This window comes from Pteropus medius, unplaced genomic scaffold (assembly GCF_902729225.1).
Source record: "Pteropus medius unplaced genomic scaffold, Ma_sr-lr_union100, whole genome shotgun sequence".
NCBI classification, from domain to species: domain Eukaryota; kingdom Metazoa; phylum Chordata; class Mammalia; order Chiroptera; family Pteropodidae; genus Pteropus; species Pteropus medius.
The window spans coordinates 15522025-15534570 of NW_024342467.1; positions in this window are offsets into that span (position 1 = coordinate 15522025).

Below are 12546 nucleotides of genomic sequence, written 5' to 3' on the forward strand. Positions count from 1 at the left end.
CCTTTAGTCAAAACCCTGCAATGGCTCACTCAGAGTTTAAAAGCCAAATGTGACCCCCCTCTCTGATCTCATCTCCTACTGTTTTTCTCTCTCTCACTCAGCTCCAATCCATTAGCCTTATTGCTGTTCTGGTGTCAGTGGAGGCATAGGCTGATGGACCTAAGGAAAAGAGAAGAATCCAGAAACAAGCATCTAGATATTTAAAAGCTGTATTTAAAATGCTTATTTTATCATTTACTGAAATGAAAAGAAATGATATCCTTTCCAATAAATGGTTTGGGGTCATTGAGGAATGAAACACAAACAGATCTGAGGTCTAAGCCTGCTCAAGAGTATCTGTGAAATGGCCTTTCATTTCACTCAGCCTCCTAGTTAACACTTGGAAGCACCCTGGGTGAGTAGGCACATTAGCAGAGTCTCTGAAACAATCAGGTGTGAGGCAAGGCCTGGAGGGTCTAAGAGCCCCTGGGTGTGCTTCCAGACTGTGGTGGAATCCTCACTGCTCAGGATAGTATCCTCCATATCTTTCCGTCTCTGTGGTCCTTTGGGAACCTGAGAAACTGTGGTTGTGTCTGGGAGCATCCTGTTTTATCTCCTGCCTTCTCTATGGAGATATAACCATCTCTATGTGTTTTTATATCATGTGCCATTATAGCTGGTCCACTGAACAAGCAGGTCTAAGGGAGTTCAATCACAAAGCAGCCTGCTTCGTATTTTTTAGAATCCACTCGATGAGATATTTCTTTACTATCACCTGGATGGAAACTCAGCCAGACCCCTGAATTTTCTCATATGTCTTAAGTAATACGGATGTTCTCCAGTCACTTCAAATCGCAAAACATTCTTATTTTAGTAATTAAAATTCACGTAATAATCAAAACCTTGCTTTACAAATAAGCGTCCTTCTTGTCCTCTAAGCAAGTGAGAAGCCCGCAGTGGGGATGGGGCTGTGATCAGCTTCTTCTCTTTTTGCCCACCCAATGTGTCTACTCTTCCTACCCTGTCATGTTAACTGCAGTTCTGCTCCTCACCCCAAGGACAGGGTTTTGGGGAGACAGAGTAGTAAGGAACATTGAAAAGGGCTTTCTTGATTGATATTATTACAGTCAGTCTCCTCTAGACCTGGCAGATGTTTCGTGTTAACTCTCTCGTTTAAGGGTCCTTAAGAGACCCACCATGAAAGAAGACACCTTCACTAAAACAGACTTTTGGTTTCAGTAGATGACAGGCTCCTGGAGAGGCAGAACCAAGTGGCAGCCCTAACAACCAGAAGCTAGGTGGGCGCAGTTACTGCAATAGGCAGAGCGCCTGGGGCAGGAAGCAGAATAGAACAGGATCTTGGATGTTGGCTAATTGCTCTTGGTGGCCCTAGGACCAAGGTAGATGGGCAGTCTACTAAGAATTGCTTGATTTATGTCATTGGAAGATCTCTTGGTCTAGACTAGAAACTTGAGTTGTTCGATGGAGAGTCACAACCTGTCACGTAAGTCTCAGACCTGAATCAGTTCAAAGTCATGGAAATCTTCAGATCGCTGAATCTCAAACTGTATTCAAGGAGTAGCAGCAGCAACAGCACCTGAGATTTGTTAGGAATGCAAATTTTCAGACCCTCCCTCCCCACCTTACAGAAACAAACGCCCTGGAGGCTTCTCCAGCTAGCAAGAACTTCAGCCGAATCCGATGCACGCTAAGGTCTGAGAGTTCCAGCCTTAGATGAAGGGACCCTATACCATTGCCTAGCGTCTGACATAAATCTTCCTTTAACTCTTTCCCACAAGGTCTGCAGCCATTCGCTAGGACAAGTAAAAGGGACATCCAGGCCTTTGGGGATTTCTGGACGTTGGTTCTGAGTTGATGCTAATGTCTAAAGTCCACAAATGCCTCTGGACCACTGGAGTGGGGGTGGGGGTCACTTGTGGAAATCAGGTGAGAAATGAAATTTGGCCTGTGGCTGCCTCGCAAGATTCCGGTGGGTCTGCTCCCTGACACTGGTTATTTTCCCTTCCTGAATAGAGTCGTCGTAGGTCATCCTCAGAAACTATAAGGACCCCCATACTGATTCCCTAACCTGTGCAGTGTAAGGCCCATGCGGAAGCTTCCTGAAATTTCCTCCTCTTACCTGAGAGTTTACTGAAAGCAGTCCCATGCCCCTGGGGAATTGCCGAGATTCATACTTCCATCTGACTCCTGAAGAATTCTGGGGTGGCTGTCCTGCTTCTTCTTTGAACCCATCTGTTTGTTATGTGCAGAAGGAAGATGGTTGTTGGAGAAAGACTGCAGATTCTTGTAAAATTATTCAGGTATTGGCCCAGCTGTAGTCTTGTTAGTGGATAACACAACAGAGCCCCTGGCACTTCGTATGCAGCTCTTGATCTGGCAGATGCTTTTTTCCCTCAATACTGAATTAGAAAAGATCACCAGATGGAATTTACTTTCAAGGAGCGGGATTGAAAAACACCCTCACTGTCTTATCCTCGGGCCCACATCGACTCTTCTGCTCTCTGACAAGATCTTGGATGCAGGGGCTTGATCATCTTGATACTCCCCAGGCATCATGCTGATAATATTATGATATCGACACAGTGAGTAGGAAATACCCTAGTTGCCTTGCTAAGACATAAGTATGCCAGAGGGTGGGAGAGAAACCTCAAGAAAAATAAAAAGCCTACAACTTTGGTGAACTTTCTAGGTGTCCAGTGGTGTGGGGAATATTTACATTTCCTCTTTCGAGTGAAGGGCAATTTGCTGCACTTGGTCCCACCTCCCAAGAATGAGCTACAATGTTTTCCATGTTTGATTTTTGAGGTAATGTGTACTCTTTTGAGTGTATTGTTCATAACAATGTTTTGAGTAACCTACAAGGCTGCCAGTTTTGTATGGGAACCATAGCAAAAGGTGGCTCACTAGCAGGGTTTCTCAACCTCAGCACTGTTGACATTTGGGGACAAATAATTATTCGATGTGGGAGCTAACCTGAGACTTGTGGGATGTTTAGCAGCATCCCTGGCCTCTGCCCACTAGGTTCCAGCAGCAGCAGCAGCAACAGCACTACTCCTAGCTGTGATGACCAGAAATCCCTACAGACATTGCCAAAACTCGGGGGGAGCAAAGTTGCTCCCATGTGAGAACCGTTGGTCTACAACATGTCTCATAAAGCCTTGAGGTGAGCAAAGCACTGGCTGACAGCTTGACTGCAACCTTGTGACAAACCTTGAGCCAGACCCTGAGCTAAGCCGTTTCCAGATTCCCGACTCTTAGAAACCACGTGAGATAATAAATGCTCGTTGCTGAGATTGGGGATAATTTGTTATGCAGCGACAGATGACTAATACACTGATCCAGCAAGCCATCGGCCTGGGCATGCAGAGCAACAGTCCATCATCCAGGGTAAACAGTGTGTACCGGAGTGGAGCTGAGTGGGTCCTGAATGCACAAGTGCCACGAGCAGGTACCTCAGACTCCCATAGCACCTGCTCTGGCTGCATTTGAATTCTCTCTCAACCCACACCTTTGTCCTTTTGGGACTGACAGTTGACAGAGGAAGAAAATATTTGGCCCAAGTTCACAGATGGTCCCTTAAGATTTGAAGGCACCAGGTGGATATGGACTGAAGTATGACAGCCCAAATCAGGGCGGTGGAAAGGGAAGTACTCTCCAGGCCGACACTGAACAGCTATCCACTTTGTCAGAATAAAGAGACGGCCAGAGGAAGGGATTTATGCCAACTCATGGGCGAACAGTGGTGTGATTGGCATACTGGTGACAAGGGAGTCTGAGGAAGAGGTTTGCAGACGGACCCCTTTGTGTGGACACTGTCCTATGTGAATGTTCACCATAGGACAGCCACTGATGATGGTCTTGGTAATCAAATAAATAGGATGGCCCACTCCCCAGCCGCCTTGAACTTGCTCAGCAGGTTCATGTGGAACATGGCCGTTGTGGCAGGAATGGAAGCTGTTGACTCTGGCTACTGTCACTGGGGAATGCCTAATCTGCTGACAGCAGAGACCAATGCTGAGCCCTGATGTGGCATCATTCCCCTGGGGGACCAGCAAGCCACCTGGTAGCAAGTTTATTACATTGAACTCTTCCCATTAGGAAAGAGTTATTGGAATAGTATTGCAGCCTGCAAGATGACCGAAGACTCAGATCCTTTGCAAACGAAGGTTTAATTTATCCTGCCAAGAAAGACGTCTAATTGACGGAGGTGTTGGTTAAAGGCAAAGGGAGGATGAAATGGACATAAGAATAATCTCATTACCAACTATGAGTCAGCTGTTACAATGACCAATGATCATTACCCGTCAACTAATTTTGTTACCAGTTACCAAAACAATAACCGTAGAAGCTAGGTGTATGTTCCTCTTTGCCGAGCATTGTTGGTTGTTAACTTTACAATTTAGCCTTTAGGTGATAGAATGTCCGAGGTGCAATGGTGACAGAGAAGAGGAATCGCCATTACCCAGAGGCGAACACAGCGGCTGAGGCAGCTTCCTCACGGTGGTCCCCCTCTATGTTTCTCCCTTTCGGGGAGAGAGGCAGCCCACATTCGTCTGTATGAGGAATACAGCTGCATGCTGTTGTGTGGAGGATCACGTTGTTGGACAGGCGCAGTGGAATGTGTGGATCGGGGTAGTTAAAGGGTGGATGTACCCACTGTGTCTCTTGGCTGTTTTATCTAAACTGATCTTTCTCAATACTTTCTATCCCCTTTCCCACACTCACTCATCCAGCCGATTTCATGGTAGCCTCTTCCAGTGGGAGGCACAGGCAGGAGATCCAGTAGGGGAAGAAGGGATTAATCATTTCTCCTGCTACCAGCAGCAGGACTTGACTGCTAACAGCCGGGGAAGGTTTCAGCAGCAACAGCAGTGAGTATCCACTCCTAGGACCTAGCCAAGGAACAGTGACAGCTTTGCAGATTTTAGGTAAGAGCCTCCTTCTTTCTTTGCTCCTCAGCGACTTTCAGCAGTTTTTAAAAACCAATTGCTTACATTGAATCCCTCTCTGTTTTAAATATATAGAGTAGTTTCTACTTTCCTCTCTGGGCACTGAGTGATACAGAGATCTCTCTATATCAGTGCAAAGTGAGCTTCCTCCTTCTCTAGTTAAAAAAACAACAACAATGAAAAGGAATGCACCACATTTATATAAGACCCAAGTCGTGGGTATATAAGTTACTCTCCATCTTCTCTTTTGAGTCAGTAAGAGCAATAAGAACATTTCCGTTTTAAGAAAGTCTTGTCAAGGCATATGTTTGGTAACATTTATGTCTTCTGCATCTGGAATTATACCTGCCAAAACGCTTATGCAAGGACCTAAACGGCTGAGATGAGATTAAACTAGACTCAGGAATCCAGAGAGTGTCCGTCTGCAGCTAGTTATTGCTTAAGAAGCATTCTAAACTATTGTCCGTGTATATCTAGCCTTATTTCTTCTAAATGAATTGCGGGCAACTTGAGGCTTGATATTATGTCACCTTTTGAATATGTCAACATGGGGTGTGTGGTGGGGTGGTTACTAGTCCCTCCCCTCCGTGGTGAATGTCATCGGAGTGTCATCTGACTGGCAGTCTGGAATGAGCCCTACATTGCTTCACATGAATAGGGCTCCAGTTTCCTCTTGAGGAAGGAGCTGACGACACAGCCAACAATGCCACATAGGGTAGTGGCTCAAATCAAGATCTAGTTAATTTTATTATTGGTCTTATTCTAAACCTCTTTCACGGAGGCAACGCTCCTGAGAAACCACTTCTCCTTAATTGTGGACTATTTTAAATGATGTGTGGGCAGCGCTCTCATTCAGCTTGGACAGCGAGTCACCTTAGTCCACCGTGGGCTGGAGAGCTGCCCAGACCGGCACAATGCCCTCAGCCCCACGAGGCTGCCTCAGTCCGCGACACAGCCATCTGATATTCTGCGTCCACTAGACTGAAGAAGGAAGGGCTCTTTGGCTCTTCCCTAACACGACCCCACAACTCCGTTTGCTGATTTTATCTTCATTCATGGATTCAATAGCACTTTTGCTATCTTCTCGTCGTTCGGATCATTCTGGTATTTTACTTCCAGCTCCTAGACTAGCTCGAACTTTCCAAAACGGGAGAGGTTGGGCCTTCTTTACAGTCGCCATGCCAACTCCCAGTCAGGCTTCTCCTTCAGAGAATTTTTCGTTAGCTCTCTACACTTTCACAGCAACTTAGAATGTGACAGGAATCCTCAAACGTTCACAAGCATCTTGGCCCAGAGGGATGTGGGGCTGTATCCCTAAAATGAATATCTAGCCTTGTGCCATGAGGGTTCTACTTTTGTAATCTTCAGTATAATCCCTTTAAAGCATGAATCTCTGGCAACGCCAAGCTGCTGTGTTTACGAAAATTCTAATTAAGGGCAAAAACCAAAGCTGCTTTTGGTGGTAATGCTGTTATACTCTCGACCTCATTTTCAGCCAAATTAAAAAAAATACATTTCTAATAATCCAGCTAATGCTGGTAAGAAGTCAATAGCCAAATCCATTTAACTCTCAAAAGCTTCCATGCTGGTAAATCACATTTCCTATTCGTGAATCCTAAAAGATAGGCATGGATTATAGCTTTAAATAGTTGAAAAACTGAGAAGGCATGAAGAGGAAAAATTTTAACTTTTTGTTTTTCAGTAATTGTCACCTACAACAATGATTACTTCTGCTAGTTATCACAATCATTTATAACGAACATTTAATACATGAAACAGCAGTTGTCTAAGATAAATGGTGAACGATTTGCTCGTCATATAGGTAGCCGCATCCACAGGTTCAGTCCGCAAATGGATCATACACACGTGTCATGGGAATGGTTTTAAAACTATCAAAACAGGCGGAACATGGAAAGTCCATCCCTGCATCCTCAGAGGCACACTGGGGATCTCTGAATGCATATACTTTCCTTCACACTGGATTCCACATGCAGGCTGTAAAGTGGAAGGAGCCACTGAAGCTCCAGGTCTAACATCATCACAAATTAGTTTTATCTCTTGCTGGTACCTATCCTCTATGCTGAGGTTCAGAGAAAACCCAGAAAACGCTTAGATCTCCATCTGAATTTCAGGCAAAGGATTCGGTTCTCCCTCTTTCGTCCCAGCCCGGTTTTACTGTGGGGAGCACCACTGGCTTTCTCTTTAGCTGTCAACACATTTGGAACAGACTTTTCTCTCTGGGAAAAGATTGTACGGCAGTCTGGATTTTCGTTCATTATAAATAAGAGAGACTTTTTAAAGAAGTCACTTAAGAATCACTGCACAGCTTCACTTGGGAGTTGGCTGACAGCTGTTGGAGTTTTATTAAATCAGCTTTCTTCTAACTATGAAAAGCAGAGGTTGAAATTTTATATTTCTCAAATCTTCGGCCACTAGATTATGTAGCTAAGAATGATTAAAAATGAAACAATATGCAGTATTTTCAGAGTTATACGTTCACTTTTGCTTCACATACTCCACAATGAAAAGAATGGAGAAAATTTCATCTTAGCATATTTAATTTGAAGTACATCCCTTTTACGGGAGTCCAGAACCCTCTTCTCAGGCATAATGTGAGGGGAACAATCTGTTTGTTATTGCCGGCAGTCTTAGCCTGTAACAGACAAAGGGGTACTGCTATGACATGAAAGAGAGTTTTTATTTATAATGGAAGAAAGGGTTGACTTTCGAAATATCTAGTGGTAGTTTGCGAACTTAAAGTAAGCTACATGAGAATCTATTTTAAGAGTCTCCTTGGTCCTGAGAGTGAAACTAGGTCAAAATTGTCCTTCTTAACTCCAAGATAGATACACAATTCTGTTTCACGCCAATCACCACGGCATTCAAAAGATGGCCAGACTCTCAGTTTCTCATTAGAAAACATCTCAGTTAATTCAACAATAAGGAACCCTTACGAAGTGCCACGAATACAGAGTTGAACACAATAGACCAAAGTCCCTGTCATTACAGAGCTCGTATAGCTTCTTTTAAGGGCTTCTGAAATAAGTCGGAACATTAATTCAGTGTTGATATGACGAAGAAGCCAGTGTTCTTCACTAAATGGGTGAAGTCACCAATGTGATAAAAGCTATAAATTAAAAAAAAAAAATACTACATAAAGAACTTCTGTGACATCCTTTTCCCTTATACAGCACCAGGATCCGTGAATTCTCCACTATTGTGCTGATGGCAATGAACAGAAACTCATATTTATTTGTCCTGTGGAGAGGGTTGTTTTCTGGAATCCATCTTGCCAAAAGGAAAAAAAAAATCTTTTCTGGGGAGATTCAGACATGGAACTGTAAATGATTCTGGCAGGATGAGTACAGAAGGGAGAGGATATTAGCAATTAGAAAATGGCTTTGTTGCCAGAGGCTACATATGATGGTATTAGAAGCCACATGACAGAATTAGATTGAGGATATGTGCAGGTCTGGTTAAGCTCAAAGCATCTAACAACCCACCGTGAAATGACGGTAAGACAGCCAGAGAGGCAGCCGAATGCACCTTTTATTATCTCCTGGATGGGAGCCCTATTTTGAAATCCAGAATTTTGGAAGAGGGATGAGGAATCTTGACTATGCTCCTCCACGCTCTGCTCAGCCCCTGACCTGGTCCCCAACCCCATCACGTGCCTTCTCACCTGGAAAAGTGCCAACCTCCATGTTCCCAGGGCTGCAGGGAAGAAGGAAAGACTGAAGAGAAAGAGGAAGAAAGGAACTACTTCTCTGCTTTGCAAGTGGTTTGACAGTTTGAGGCTGTGCTGGCAAAGGAGCAGCTGCTTCTGTCCTCAGATGGAGCACCCACCTGGGCACCTGGCTCCCTCCTCCATCGGCCAGGCTGAGGGTTGTTTGTTAGTGGCAGTGTTGTTGTGTTTTTACCCCTCTTAAATTTCCCGCTAATTTTTTCCTGCCTTGGGTTTGTTTTCCTTTCAGTATTGCAAGTCTTGAATAAATTCATTTGTTGCTCATGGGCAAAGGCAGCCTCAACAACCAGTCAAAATCATTTTCAGGCTGTAACAAGGTTGGTTCACTTATAAAATCTACATTTACTCAAAAAAAAAAGCGCTTTTGGCCTCGAACACACCCTTCTACTTCTCCATGGTCTAAGAGGACACTTCAGCACAGGCTCCACGGCTCTTCCAGGAAGAGTCATCCATCCCTAAAGTAAATGGAAAGATAGGAGGCTGCATCAGAGAAGAGCTCAGGCTTACTGCCTGATTTCTATTAAGTCGTTTCTTTCTTTCTTTCTTTCTTTCTTTCTTTTAAACCTAGGTACATGTTTATTTTCACAGTTGAAGAGTTTACAATCCTGGACATTGAAAATAAATGTTTCATGTTTTCTAACACATGGCTATACTCTTAGGTGGTTTTGCTTGGTTTGAGCTATGTTTCATTTAGTCACAAAATGGCCTGGCTCTTTGAAGAAGCCACAGGTTGTAGACACTGAATCTAGTTGAGTCATTCACCCAGAGAGAGAATAAAGAAGAGCGGGGGGCAGTTACTAGAGGTAAAAGCAACGACCCAAAAGGAACAAAATGCCCTTCTAGGAGATGTTCCGATGTCTCAAGCCCAAATACAGGGGGGAGAATTTCTCGGACACCATCTTGCGATTGTGGATAAACCCCTGTGCACTACTGGGGAGCGAGGACATCCCCTGTGTTAGCAGAATGGCATCCTCAAGCAAGGGGCCAGCAGGGCCATGTGGCCAGAGTGCTGTTTCCTGACCACCCTATGTAAGCATGCCCTAACCTCCCTTCAGCTTGATCCCCAGTCCCCTGCTTTGATTTTGTCTTTGGCGCTTGTCAATATGTATCTCTGTAGCTATTGTTCTGTTTCGTTTGTTTTGTGGGAGGCAGCAAAAGTTAAGAGACTGATTCTGTCTCTGCCAGCAATTTATTTAGCATAGGTTATCATTTCATAAGGCAATAGCATATAGGATAATATCTCTTAATAAACCAAAAAAAGAAATAATATGCTCCAAACAAATGACAGATTAATTACATTATTATTAAGGGGAGATGAAAGAATAAAGTCTACATTTAATATGAGGTCCACCTTTTTATACCAGTAGGCACTCTGGAGAGACAGCAACCAACCAGAGCTGATTTCCAGGTGCCAGGGCCAAAGTAAAAGTCTCCCGTTGCTAGGAAGAGCGTGTTGCTAGGGAATGAAGATGGGAATGTTAGCAGGAGGACCAAGCTGCTCCGAAGATCATGACTCCTGAGACCACTGCACAGTTTAACAGCAATACCGACCAAAGAGTCACCTTGGCCACGATAGGAGCAAATGTCTCCAGGGTCTTCAAAGAGTTTTTAGGTTAGTGAAGAGTCACCTTGCCCAAACTTCAGCTCTCAAACAGTCTTCATCGACTGTCAGTGTTTATAGTCTACATGTCCCCTTAGCATAGTTGCGTCTCCAAGTATTCTTATTGATAAGCCCTCAGTCGGTCCCTTCAAGCACTGAGCTGCTGACTGCCTATCAGTGACAACAGATATAGAATGATGACGTCCTGACACAAGGTACTTCAAACTTATATCAAAGCCACTTATTTTTTATCTTCGTCGTAAACAAGTGGATTAAAACAACTTTACTTAAGCCATAAATAAGTGGATTTGAAATCAATACACAAAAGGTCTGTATGTAGCCAGACACTGACTTTCCACCAAAACAGAAAGAAGGTCTTTGAGGAGCGATCTTGAGACTCATCCATTGCTGCATCTCTACCATCTGGAAGAGTGCCTGGCCCGTAGTACGTGCTCAATGAATATTGTCCCCTCTTCCTCAAGGGAAAAAGCTGTGATATGTCTATTTAAATAGATCAAGAATGAATATCAATTCACAAATCCAGGTGATATGAACTACAGTGTCTCTTTATTTTTTATAATAGATATTTTTTATTCTGCACCTCGCTCTGTTGGGCCAGTGAGAAATTTCAGTTCAATTATTGCTCTCCTCTCCCCTCTTTATTCCCGGGGAAGTGGCAAGTTTTCACGAGTCTTATGCAGCGGCAAAAGCTTTGGAGAAGGGCTTCTGCTAATCAGCCCGTCACACTGTGTCTGTCCCCATGGTCCCTTCATTTGTGATGGCCATCTGCTGCCCTGCGCAAGGCTGAAAACCTCAGTTCCAAGGCCTTAGCTCCCCAAAACCTCCACCCTAAAGCTCTTCCTCTCCAGGGTCTTACCCCAGCATGGCCCCTGCCAGGAAGCAGAACCTGAGGAACTTGCTTCTCCCCACAAATTGGGAGATTTCCTTTTAATCTGGTGTTTCTCCTCTGTTTTCCCAAGCCACTAAGCTTTTCTCAAACCCTATCCTCTCCTTGGGCTTCTGGCTTTCGGAAAATAGAAGCAAGAATTTTTCTGCTCCTCATCCTGTCCTTCACCTCCCTGACACAAGTGACATGGAGTTGACTAGCTGCTCAAGTGGGGAACAAAAAAGGAAAACTTCAAACAACTCCGACACAAGGCAGACATGTGTGTTTCAGAAGTGAGACAGGTAAAGCAGAGAAGAAAGCAATTCTATTGAGGCAGGGCTGGGAAGAGAGACACCAAGGTATGACAAAGGCTTAAGGCATCTTTCACTTTGAGATGGTACCTAGCTGAGGACAAGTAATCTCATCTGACTGGGTGGACTTGAGCACTGGGCAAAGAAGTCCCCCCAAAGTAGGTCAGAGTCAGATCGTGACAGGCCTTCAAAGCCAGCATGTTCTGATGTTAAGTTGAAAGTATCTGGCAGCCATCGGGTCACAGAACGAGCAGATTAGAATTGTGCATTAGAAATGAAACAGCAACACTATCTAGTATGGATGAATGGCTGAGGCTGGTGATGGGAAAGCGAGCCGCAGGGAGAACTTTCCGTAGGCTATGCAGTGGTCTAGAAACAGGATGGACGAGGAGAAGGGAGATGCAAAAGATACTGCTGAAGCGGAACAAACAGGATTTGACCCCTGGTTGTGTCTGACAGAAGGACGAGAGAAGGATATGGTGAGAAGGGCGTGTTCTCAGAAGACAAGGGAAAATCCAGAGAAGCTGCTGGATTTAGTGGGGAGAGATGACCGGTCTGGTCATGTTGAATTTGAATTTCCATCAGGGAAGATGGAGCTGCGGGCAGGAAGCTTGGAAGACAGGTCATGACTTGCCCACGATAGGAAGAGAAGATGGGTCATGCGGCGGCTGCAGTCTGTTGAGGTGCTGGAGGAAAACAGAGGGATCCAGTGTCGGGCGCTCTGATCATCTCAGTAGAGTAGGAGGCAATGCCACATGCTGAGAGTGAGCGGGGCGGTCACTGTGTCATATTGGAGCTTGAGAGTGGACACAATTTGAAACAGCTGCGCTGGTGAACATCAAGAGTCAGTTGCCGAGGAACAGAAGAGCAGACCTATGCGGCCGCAAGTTTTCCCTCCAATAAATACAGAATCCTTTGATGGTGGTTTTCTGAAATCGGTCCAGGCAGATGTGAGAAGAAATAGCCTTTTAGTTGCATACCTAGTTTGCGGTATATAGTTATGTTGTCATTCCATGTTTTCTGCTAGACGATTCTCTCTTCCTTACTTATTGTGA